The sequence below is a fragment of the Scleropages formosus genome, chromosome 14 (genome assembly GCF_900964775.1).
Source record: "Scleropages formosus chromosome 14, fSclFor1.1, whole genome shotgun sequence".
Lineage (NCBI taxonomy): Eukaryota > Metazoa > Chordata > Actinopteri > Osteoglossiformes > Osteoglossidae > Scleropages > Scleropages formosus.
Window position 1 is genome coordinate 27860838 of NC_041819.1, and position 11913 is coordinate 27872750.

Genomic DNA, 11913 nt, shown 5'->3' on the forward strand with positions numbered 1-11913 from the left:
GGCCCAGACGGTATCTCACCGGCCTGCCTAAAAACCTGTGCTGACCAGCTGGCCCCTATCTTCACAAAGATCTTCAACAGATCACTGGAGACGTGCGAAGTTCCTTCCTGCTTCAAACGCTCCACCATCATCCCCATCCCAAAGAAACCCAAAATCACAGGACTTAATGACTACAGACCTGTCGCCTTAACGTCTGTGGTCATGAAGTCACTTGAAAAACTGGTGTTGGACTACCTGAAAGACATCACTGGACCCTTGCTGGACCCCCTGCAGTTTGCTTACCGAGCAAACAGGTCTGTGGATGATGCAGTCAACATGGGACTGCACTACATTCTGCAACATCTGGACAAACCAGGGACTTATGCGAGAATCCTGTTCGTGGACTTCAGCTCGGACTTCAACACCATCATCCCACACCTCCTCCTGTCCAAATTAACCCAACTCTCTGTGCCCGCCTCCATCTGTTGGTGGATCACCAACTTTCTGACAGACAGGCAGCAGATAGTGAGGCTGGGAAAATTCTCATCCAATACTCGCACGATCGGTACTGGCGCTCCCCATGGATGTGTGCTCTCCCCACTGCTCTTCTCCCTGTACACCAACGACTGCACCGCAAAAGACCCCTCCATCAAGCTCCTGAAGTTTGCAGACGACACCACACTCATCGGCCTCATCCGGGATGGTGACGAGTCTGCTTACAGACAGGCGGTCCAAGAGCTGGCTGTCTGGTGCAGTCACAACAACCTGGAGCTGAACACGCTCAAAACAGTGGAGATGATTGTAGACTTTAAGAGAAACACCTCAGCATTAGCATTATCCCCACTCGCCATCATGAATAGCACTGTGGCAACAGTGGAGTCATTCAGGTTCCTGGGCACTACCATCTCACAGGACCTGAAGTGGGAGTTCCACATAGACTCCATTGTGAAGAAGGCCCAGCAGAGGTTGTACTTCCTTCGCCAGCTGAGGAAGTTCAAGCTGCCACAGGAGCTACTGATGCAATTCTACTCTGCAGTCGTCGAGTCTGTCCTCTGCACTTCTATAACTGTCTGGTTCGGCTCAGCTACAAAGTCAGACATCAGAAGACTGCAGCGGATAGTTCGGACTGCTGGAAGAATCATCGGCACATCCCCCCCCCCCCCAGCTCTCCAAAAACTGTACTCGTCCAGAGTCAGTAAAAGGGCTAGCAAAATCATTCTAGACCCCTCACATCCAGGCCACTTCCTCTTCGAACCTTTGCCATCCGGCCAGCGCTACAGAGCACTGAGCACCAGGACAGCCAGGCATAAGAAAAGTTTCTTTCCTCAGGCCATCTACCTCATGAACACCTAAATCTCTCCCCTAGAGAGTAAACCGTGCAATACATAATGCTATTTATATTTATAACTATTTATCACATTTCTCCTACACTCCCTTGCATTTGTATCTAGCGACTATTTTTGTACTATTTTTGTATATTGGGTACTTTATATTTTTTAAATATTTTTTATCCCTTGCTCACATACTCTATCTTCTCATCTGTGTCTTGTCACTATCATTCTGTCTGTGCTGTGGTAGTTCCTGTCACCAAGACAAATTCCTTGTATGTGCGAACATACTTGGCAATAAAGCTTGTTCTGATTCTGATTCTGACTTTCTGTACACAGCTGTGCAGATTCACTCAGCGCTTTTTTTCTTTCCAGTCTTTTTCTCAGGATGATGTTTCAAGTTTTACATTTTTTCAAACATTTTGACGCCTTAGTCCGGATGACAGTACAGCTGCGGGTCAAGACCCCTCGGCAAGAATTTTCTAAACTAACTTTTGCCGTTTGTGAGTTGATGATCTCGAACTTGAACTTTTGTTGACATTCATGGATTTCAATCATCTCACACGTATCAAATTACTGTAATTTTCCAGAGGCACGGGAATCGCCTGGGCTGCACGCAGGTGACGCAGTGGCACCGCTGCTCATTCAGGTGTGTCACAGTGCAGTACAGTAGAGGGGATCAATACTTGTACACTCGCTTATGTTGCGCGCTGCCGTGTATTAGTAAATCGTTCGAAACCGATGTGCAGGAACACACTGTCACTTTGCCATTAAAGAGTATTCTTTTTGTCCATCGGTGTCAAAGAGTCCCGGCGGAACCCGGAACATGAAGAGGCTCCGCGGGGGGTGAATACTTTTCACGGGCTCGGCTTGCCGGCCGCGTGGAGGACAACGGCGCTCAAAGGCTGCGGGAAACGGTCTTCGCTTCCCGCACAGACGTGTGGGCGGCCCCATCGCCGGGACGGATTCGCCGTATCTCACGCTCAGGCTCTCCCGCAAGGACACGTTGCAGCACTGCGGTATCTTACCTACTCAAGGTCAGTGCTGGGCGAGCAGGTCCATCCCACAGAGCAGCCAGAGTCTGAGGGTAAAAGTGAGAGCAAAGGGGTCTTTTCACACATCGACAGCCCTAAGTTTGGTTTGGAGCCCAAAACGTGTGGTGAACAGAAGCTCACGAAAGGTCACCAAAGGTCACCGAACATCGTTGTTCTCTGATTTATTTTAGTTCTTTGTACAATATGGACAGTTATGCTTCCCTGTGTCTCACTGGACAAAACCCCTCACTGCATCAATACCTATTAACGATTAATAGCCCTTAAAAGTACCTTTTCGGGGGCTAGAAGCATTAGACTGGAGAGACTCTGTGTGGTACCACAGTAAAGATACAGATATTCCCAGCCAGTAATCCTCTGGAGGAATGTCCACATGGGCCAGTGGTCCATCCATCCATCCATCCATCCATTTTCTAGGCCGCTTGTCCTTCTAGGGTCAACCGCTGGCGACCGTGCTCAGGGCATCAGGGTGCCGTGATCCAACAGGCGCAGAGAGCACAGAGACGGAGGGACATGAGGGACGGCGCTTCACGCCGTCAGTCGGTACGATTCCCAGTGGGGTCCTTGTTCCCCTGCGACTCGCTGTGATGCCGGACTGTGGGAGCAGCAGCAGAACATGAGCAAAAATCAATCAACATAAATGTGAGCTGGAGTTTGACAGAAAGTTCTGGAAACGGTCGCGGGGAGCCGGAGCCTAACCCGACAGCACAGGGCGTAAGGCCGGAGGGGGAGGGGACACACCCGGGACGGTACGCCAGTCCGTCGCAAGGCACCCCAAGCGGGACTCGAACCCCAGACCCACCGGAGAACAGGACCCGGTCCAACCCACCGCGCCACCGCACCCCCCTGCACAGGCATATATATTAATTTATTAATCATTTTAGTCAAATTTGCTAATAAAAACCTATATGTTTGATTTTTTTTGTAAGACATTAAGATGTACATAAACACTACTGAGGAGTGTAACGATAAGAAGGCCATTAAGACTGTACATTATTGTAATATTTTAAGGTTTTCATAATGTCTCAGTTGGGTGGCGCAGTGGGTTTGACTGGGTTCGACCGGGTTTTGCTCTCCTGTGGGTGTGGGGTTCGATCCCACTTGGGGTACCTTCTGACGGACTGGTATCCCCTCCAGCCTTATGCCCTCTGTTGCCGGGTTAGGCCCCGGCTTCCCGTGACCCCGCATGGGACAAGTGGTTTCAGGTTGTGTGTGTGTGTGTAATCCAGAAAAATTGAACCTTGCCAGGGGAATTAAATGCAATTTTTTGTGTTTAATTCCCCTGGCAAGGTTCAATTTTTCTGGATTACATAGACACACACGCACACACACACACACAAACACACACACACACACACACACACACACACTGCATGTGCTCTTTGCTCAGGAATGCAGTCATGATGTTCAGGTGTAAAAAGTTACTGTGTCTCAAATCGGAATGAAACATTTTATAAGTTCCGTTTGTATGAAATCATTAGGAAACATCTTAAAACTCCGTCCCTGAGCTCAGTTTCGTGACTCTTGTTAAAGGTGTGTGTGAGTGTGTGTGTGAGTGTGTGTGTGAGCATCAGTGTCCTCTGTTTGAGCAGCACGCCGGAGGGCTGCGCCTGCACTTTACCGCAGAACGTGGCCATGTTTACCGTAGCGGCCGAGAGGCTCCAGCTCTCTTTGCTTTTCCTCATTTGTGTCACTTTGGGTAAGTTTGCGTTTCTTGTTCCTTTCACTGTTTACACTCCGCTGTTGCAACGTGTGTCTTTATTACAATATTCAGCTGTGGTGTTTTCTTCATGTACAACTGTGAGCTTTTATTAAGTAATAATGTAAAATTGACCCAATATTAATGTACTCCTGTGAAACTACATTTTTCTTTAAAGTATGGATGCGAAGGGGGCTGTAGGGGAGCAGCGGGTTTGCCCTCTGCCTGCTCTCCGGTGGGTCTGGGGTTCGAGCCCTCTTTGGAGTGCCTTGTGATGGACTGGCGTCCCGTCCCGGGTGTGTCCCCTTCCCCTCTAGCCTTGTGTCCTGTGTTGCCGGGTTAGGCTCCGGTTCGCCGTGACCCCACTTGGGACAAGTGCTTTCAGTTAAAGTGTGTGTGCGCGTGCGCGTGTGCGTGTAGGAATCAGGTTTTATTGAGCTGAGCTTGGAATTCTGAGTCATTTCTTTCAATTATTAAAATAAAGCTTTCTGAATGTATTGACATTGACGTTTTATCAATGCACTCATGTAAAGTTGTGAGGTTTTATTGCATTTTAACCCATTTCATGGTTTGAGGCCCTTTTTTCTCTTGAAAACTGGACCATTTGTCTGTTATTCCTCCACGTTCATCTTCCTAATAATAATTTAACCTCACAAGCACATAACATGTGCATCCAGTTTCAGTAAGCGCCTTGTCCTGAGCAGAGTGGCTACACACACACACACACACAGACACACACACGCACACATTATTGTGAAAGGACTGCTCTCCACGTCGTGGGCAGCAGGGGGCGCAGTGGTTTCAGCTGCCGGTCTGAACTCGTTTTGCTGGGACCTGCTAAATAAGTGAAGATGAAGGACTCAGTTGAAAGAACAAACTGAAATGTTGACTGTCTTGTTTGTGTCAATTTTTCTTGCTGCATGCCTGTGTTAAAGCGCTCTGTGTCACTACGTGAGAAGAGCGCTCTCTAAAAAATAAAAATAAAAATAAATAAATAACTGTCCAATGTGGACAGAAAGGAAAAGTTCAGCTGAAATCATTTTTCCCTCATTTTCAGACACTAAAACAGCGAAATAACTTCATATTTACCGCACCGTGCTGGTAGCACTGTGGTAACATTTTAACATGTTTTACTAATTCGTAATCAAACTCCTGAGTTTAACACCAAAACAGTTTTAACTGTAATAAAAAGATTTTAGAAAAACACAAATTGAAAGCTGTGTGGTTTTGTTGAAGGATTAATGTAAAACTGTGACGTTTCACTCTGTTCGCGTGAAGCGGGAGTCGAGGGTTCGAGGCACCGCCTCACTTCTTGTGCAAACTTTTCACACTTTTCACTCCCTCTAGTTCATCTGAAGAAAAGGATAAAAGAATGAAAACGCAGAGTTCCTTCAAATATTGAATTGTTGGACCCAGAAATAACTCCATAAATCACCAGTGGAGTGAGTGAGGAGTCCAGTGTTCAATATAACTGATCACATGTCAAGGAAGAGTCTTTGTGAGCTATGGATCAGTCATTGAGTGTGTGTGTGTGTGTCTGTAAGTGGGGGGGGGGGGGGGTTACTGTGTTTCAGTCCCTCACTGACTTGACCCGACCCCGTGTGTTGCATTTCACAGCCCAGCAGCAATGTGATATGACCGCTGTGGTCGGGGACACGGTGACCATCCCACTGGGGGGGGGTCCACACCCCAAGGACCTCAAGAACCTGGTGTGGAAGCACGAAACCGGGACGGGATCTTTGACGGCGTTCCGGAGGAGCGGAGGACGGGTCTCCAGAGGCACCGAACGAGATGTGACCGGGGACGGATCCCTCGTCCTGCGCGACGTCCAGATGTCCCACTCAGGACAGTATTCTGCTCGTGTGGACAACACTGATGGAGTTCGACCCGTGACGGTGACCCTGTGTGTGACGAGTGAGTGGAGCACAATATTGATGCTTGTTGTATCTTTTATTGTTGGGTTGGTGCTCTTCGATGTTGTATGGTGGAAAGTTGTTGTTGTATTTGGTTGCCGACTTGTAACTGCTGACCAGTGATTGGCAGTGAGTTGTACAATTTGGAATGCGATTTCTAGAACTGCCACTAGATGTCCATACGTTAATTACGTTCTTTATTTTAGCGAAAATGTGATAGTAGTAGAGAGGAAGAGTTTGTCTCAGTGTGTACATGTGGAGCGACGGATGTTTTGTTGGTATTTCAATTAATGTAACGTTGTTAATAGAAAACCGAGAAGTCAGTCTCGTCATTTGTGAACTCGAGAAGCTGCAATGGAGTTAGTGACACCAATCTGGGCTGTGGAAGCTAAGAATTGCTATAACAATAAACAAATAAATGTCAGTAGTTCGATAAACCCTCTCGGGTTATCAGACCCCTCACAGCTATTGGACGTCCTTTTACATTCTGAGTTTGTATGGAAAATAATGACGTTTTCAGTTTTGATACATTTATCGCAAGAGACTGTTTATTCCCTAAAGGAGCCCTGACTCTTAAGAGCAAAGGTCTGGAAGAAGGAGTGGGGCCTGAACCAACAACCTTCGGGTTTCAAACTCGCGTTGTGTTACGTTCATGTCTAGACAACAAGTGTGCGGCTGCATCGCTCCATGAGACGATAGTGTGCTTGTACACTAGTAACCATGTGTTACTACTGGTAAAGTTGTAGTTAAAGCTGCTGCCGTTTGGCCCCAAAGGTTGCAGGTTTGAGTCCCACCTCCAGCTGTGGTACCCTTGAGCGAGGCACTAACCATAAGAAGCCGCAGTAAAATTACCCAGCTGTATAAACGGGTAAATAACTGTAAGAAGCTCAAGACTTGTCACTTTGGAGAAAAGCGTCAGATGGATGAATAAACGTAAATGTGTGTGTTTGTTACCCACCCATCTATGTGGACAAACAGAACCAGTCTATGGACTACTGGGAGCTGAGGCTGAACTGGACCCAGATGTGAGCGAGACCCTTTTCGACATCTCATGGCAGAGAGGACGCTACATTGTAGCCACGTGGAACAGGGATATTGCTGAACATGATTATTATGGCAGATGTGAGACCGGCGAGCAGTGTGACCTGAATAACTCTACTGGGGTGTTGGTAATGAAAGGGTTAAAAGCAGAAGATGAAGGACGGTACCTTGCTAAAATCAACGGGAAAACGCCTCTAACGGGACTTGACCTGATCCCACTGAGTAAGTAGCCGCCATTGATTGATTGATTGATCGATCCAGTAATAAATGACAGCACTACAGTAAAAGGCCCAGAGCACATCCTGCTGCACTGAGTTCAGCACCTCGATTTTAAAGTACCTGCACACTTTCGTCACCCTTTGCTAAGTGGCCACCTTATAGGACGTTTTGCGGCGGCAGCGAGCGTGTCGTCACCGTGTGAAGTGCTGCGATGACGAGGACGTCACCCGGCGGCTCAGCGTCACCGTGTTGTGTGTTCATGGACAGCAGTTCTACAGCACTGATGCACAGTCAGCAGCTTCATGTCAACTTTTGTCTCGTACAGAACCGGTGTCCAAACCCAGTGTGACCACGTCCTGCAACGAGACCCAGTGCATCCTGACCTGTGTGGGCGAGGAGGCTAAACACACTAAATACTCCTGGAAAGAGAACAATGAAACTGTAAAGGAGGGAAACACCTTGACGGTGGAGAAGAGTGGAGAGCAGAGTAAAAGTTACACCTGTGTGTTCAGTAACCCTAAGAGTGAGGAGCACAGTGACCCCCTCACTGAGATGGACTTATTTCCAGGTCAGTAGTTCAATGAAATAAGAGGTAACTTTTACCATCCCGGTACCTAGAACACACAGTGTGGATGGAGGTACAGGTGGGGTAAAAACACAGTGATATTAGAAGTGAATCCTCATTCTGTCCAGGCATTTTTTTTCGCTGTTTGTCCCCGTGTGAAAATAATGAGACACGTATAAAATAATGTTATAATCTAGGATGAAACACTTGTAACAATATAAGAATATTTAAAATAACGATCTCACGGCTCCGCACTGATTTGCACCGTTTCCTTCTCCAAGCTCACGTGTGTTTTAAACTCCAAGGTTCTCCCACTTGTTCCCGCGCCGCCGCCGTGCTCCCTCTGGTCGCTCTGGTTGCGGCTGCAGCTCTGGCAGCAGGGATCTATTTCAGAAGAAAACTCTTCAGCGGTAAGTAAAGCACAACATTTACATGCAAACAGGATGGAACTTGGCGGAGCGGAAAATAAAGGTTCGCGGTTGCCCACAATGCGTACAAGTCGTGCGTTTTCCGCACTGCTCTCATAGCTACTGTACGAGTAGAGCGCCCCCCACTGGAGGAGTCCTGTCTCTCTCCACGAGGACATTCGCCACGTGAACGACACTCACCGCTGCTGCTTTGACTTAAAGCACCGAGACTGGAGCTCTTATTGGACACTTGCAGGGTGTGAGAGCAGGGTAAAAAACAGGGTACACGCTTACTCCTGAGCAGCGGCGCTGATCGCCGGGGATTCAGATCCTCTGAGAAGCTTGATGGTTTTTCTCTTCTCTTTCCAGCCGTACTGGTCCTGTATCCGTGGCGCAACGACTCGCCAGGTCAGTGGAGAGCATGTTTACAGGCCTCTAATATGTGCAGTGACACGGACTGGTGACGTTGTTACCAAGTGCTGCCGTCTCCTCAGATGCAGAAAGTGGGAGAGTCGTAGGCAGTGGCGAGACCCCCGGCGTGGAGATGGCCACTGAGCTCTAAGGTAAGGTGGATGTGGTACAAGTGTCCCCCTTGACAGTGACAGTCCACTGAGAGTCCATTGCTCGGTCCCGTGTTTGTCTCTCGCTCTCCCTGTACTTACCGTGCTGTACCATATTGCGCCGCACCGTACCACGCCGTCCTGTAGTGCTGACCCGTTCTAGCAGAGACTCTGGACTGGACATCAGGTCCACTGCAGAGTCCAAGCGGACCCAGACCGCAACCGCTCTGTTTATTTGTTTGTCGTCTGCAGAGACAGAGGTGGAGAAAATACTGTAACATTTCCCTCAGTCTGTGGTGTTTACATTAAACAGTGTACTTTACCTTGTGTTTAGAGAAGAGAAGAGAAGAGCTACAGACCTTTTCTCCGCGTCAAGCCCATGTGATGAGCTGTGACCCGGGTGAGAGTGTGGGAGGAGCTCACACATCAAGGCTGTATCTCAGTTCTTCAGCTGAACCAGACCGTTCCACAGCAATACCATAGTACTCGTACCGCAGTAATGCCGATATGCATTTTTTGCCCGCTTTCTACACTTTTTCATATTTTATTGCATTTACGCACATTTAGTCACTTCTTTATACAGCATATCACATATGTAGAAATGTTAACGACTTGCACTTTCAATGAGGGTCAGTTAATTTTTCACGACCTCATCAGTATTAATCCAACATCTCGCTGAGTCGCTGTTCATTGCTGATGCTTTTATCCATTTCTAGCGCAGTATTTTACCACAGTGGCTCAGGTGAAGTCACGGGTTCCCATCCTGACCTGCTGTTCCTTTTTGGTAAAAACAAGTGGTCTGTGGGTCACGCAGGGTGAAGGTACGAGCTGAGCAACCAAAGAGTGGATGATTTTCCTCTCGCTGATTATTGATACTGTCATAGCGAATTATTAGCACTACATCTTTATTACAGTAAGTGTGATATATGTTCTAAACACTTTACCATGGTACAACTGATAGAGCACATGTAGTTTATGTAACAGGCCTTTTGTCACGGTTCGGGAACAGGGTAAACTTGGTTACTTTTCGTACCTTTTACCTTACACGCGTTATACACATTTCAACTGCTGTGTGAGTTCATATAAATAAATAAATAAATACAATCAAAGTTTGTTCTTTGCGTATTTCTTACTGCAGTGTCTGAGCGCAATGTTGAACACAGTGACCGTATCCTCCCGCGGTCCTGCAGAAACACCTGGGTTTACCTGTCCTGTGGTACAGATGAGCACCTTTAAAGAGACACACAATACATGGAAATGTTCTTCTCCTCCTCCACAGTCACCACCAATATTGTCTTGGTGTGATTTACTGTGCCTTCGCTGTACTTTTCCCTCTTCATTTCCGGCTCTGTTCCTTTCCCTTTTTGTGTGTGTGCGTGTGTGTGCGTGTGTGTGTGTGGGAGAGAATGCTGGGTAAGTGCAACTGCAGCAGATTCGTATTCTAGAAGGTTCTGAACACTGTCACCACCTTGTGGTCTCTTTTTGGGGTCAACTACAGCGGTCCTATATTTTTTATTCTGTTAGTTGGTTTTTTCCTTTTTGGGTAGTTCTTGTCAGAATGATTTTGGACTCTGTTCCTTGTTCACGGGGTATTGCAGCCTGTAATGGGATTTGAATGTGCAACCGCCTGGTTTAGAGGCCGCGGTTTCCTTGTAGCTGTTCTGTTTAGGGTTGGGGAGCAAATTAGGGTTTGGGCTCTGGGATTGAAGTTTGGGTTGGGAGTGGGGCTGGGGTTATGGTTAGACACTCTAGGTCCCAACCATCATTTAGTCCATCGGCACTCTGGTGTCCAGTGGAGGGTCTGCACACCAGAATGCTGATGGACTGACCACTTTGGTTTCACACACGCATGACTACCTCAATGTTCTCCATCCGAGCAGCACTTCCACATTCTCACCCTTCCTTCCCGAACCCATATGATATGGAGGTGCTGATCCAGGTGAGAGAGTGAACGCAGGTGACGGTGACACCGGGGCCACATGATGCTCCTCAGACACAGTGACACCAATCAAGGGGCTTTTAAAGGCTCTTCTGATGGACAGTTTGTGCTGCTCCACACTCAGGAATAGCCCTGGGGGGTCGGAGGTGGGGGTGGTCCATGGTTCACCTTGTTTACACCCTTCTGCAGCAGGGCTCACAAAGAGGAGGTAGAAGCTCAGTGCTTCTCCAGTGTGGGCCTTCCTATTCCTGCTGGTGCTGCAGGGAACCACTGGGTGGCGCTACAGCAGGCAGAGGACAGCGAGAGCTTCGGGCTTCAGGGTCTGTGACTCTGTGCGGGACATGAGTCAGGACCAGAGCTCCCCACATGCACCTGCTCACTGCTACTTTTACTGTCTTTTACCCCAAGCTTCAGTGTTCCTCACCCAGTGGGTCAGGGGTTCGACTGGCCTCTACTCATCACTGACTGTAAATGTTCACACAGCTGCTGGGGTTCCTCAAACGCTCCCTCTAAGGTGAATAACTTAACAAAAGCAGGTAAAAGACCGTCCACCTGAGAAGATGAACTTCCGGGTCACATCCCCACAGGACAGAGTAAAACACAGTTTTTACACTTTGATGTGTCATGATGAGCTGCTGTGTGTGAATTTCCCTGCAGGGATTAATAAAATATCTTTTCCTGTACTGTACCATACTGTACTATACTGTCCTCCCTCTTGGTAAAAAACCTTGTCCCTCCTCCGCCTTTTTACCGCAATATTCTCTGTTCCTGTCCAGCAGAACGCTGTAAAAGTGACACAAGGACACGACACACCGCACAGGTGGCAACTTCTTCTCTCTCTGTCTCACTCAGACTGTAGGAGTGGAGCCCACAGAACGGCTCCACGACCCCATTGGAGATGCGGCCCAACCGACTTATTATAAAATACAATAATTAAATGAGCGACTTCCCCCATGATGAGTTTCTCATCCAGCTCCGGCTGCTCCTGTGAACCAGAGAAACACACACACTCGTATTAGGAGAGAGGAAAGCTCAGAGTGTGAACAGTAGCGATGGAGGAGTAACACACAGTGACACTGAAACGTTACACACAGCGTACACATCATCGGGGATTCACTCTTCGAACCTCTGTGTATTCAGTGTGTGTTCATATGAACTTGTCCATTCCCATCTCTTCTGCCTCTGGACACGAGTTTGAACCCCTTCAGTCT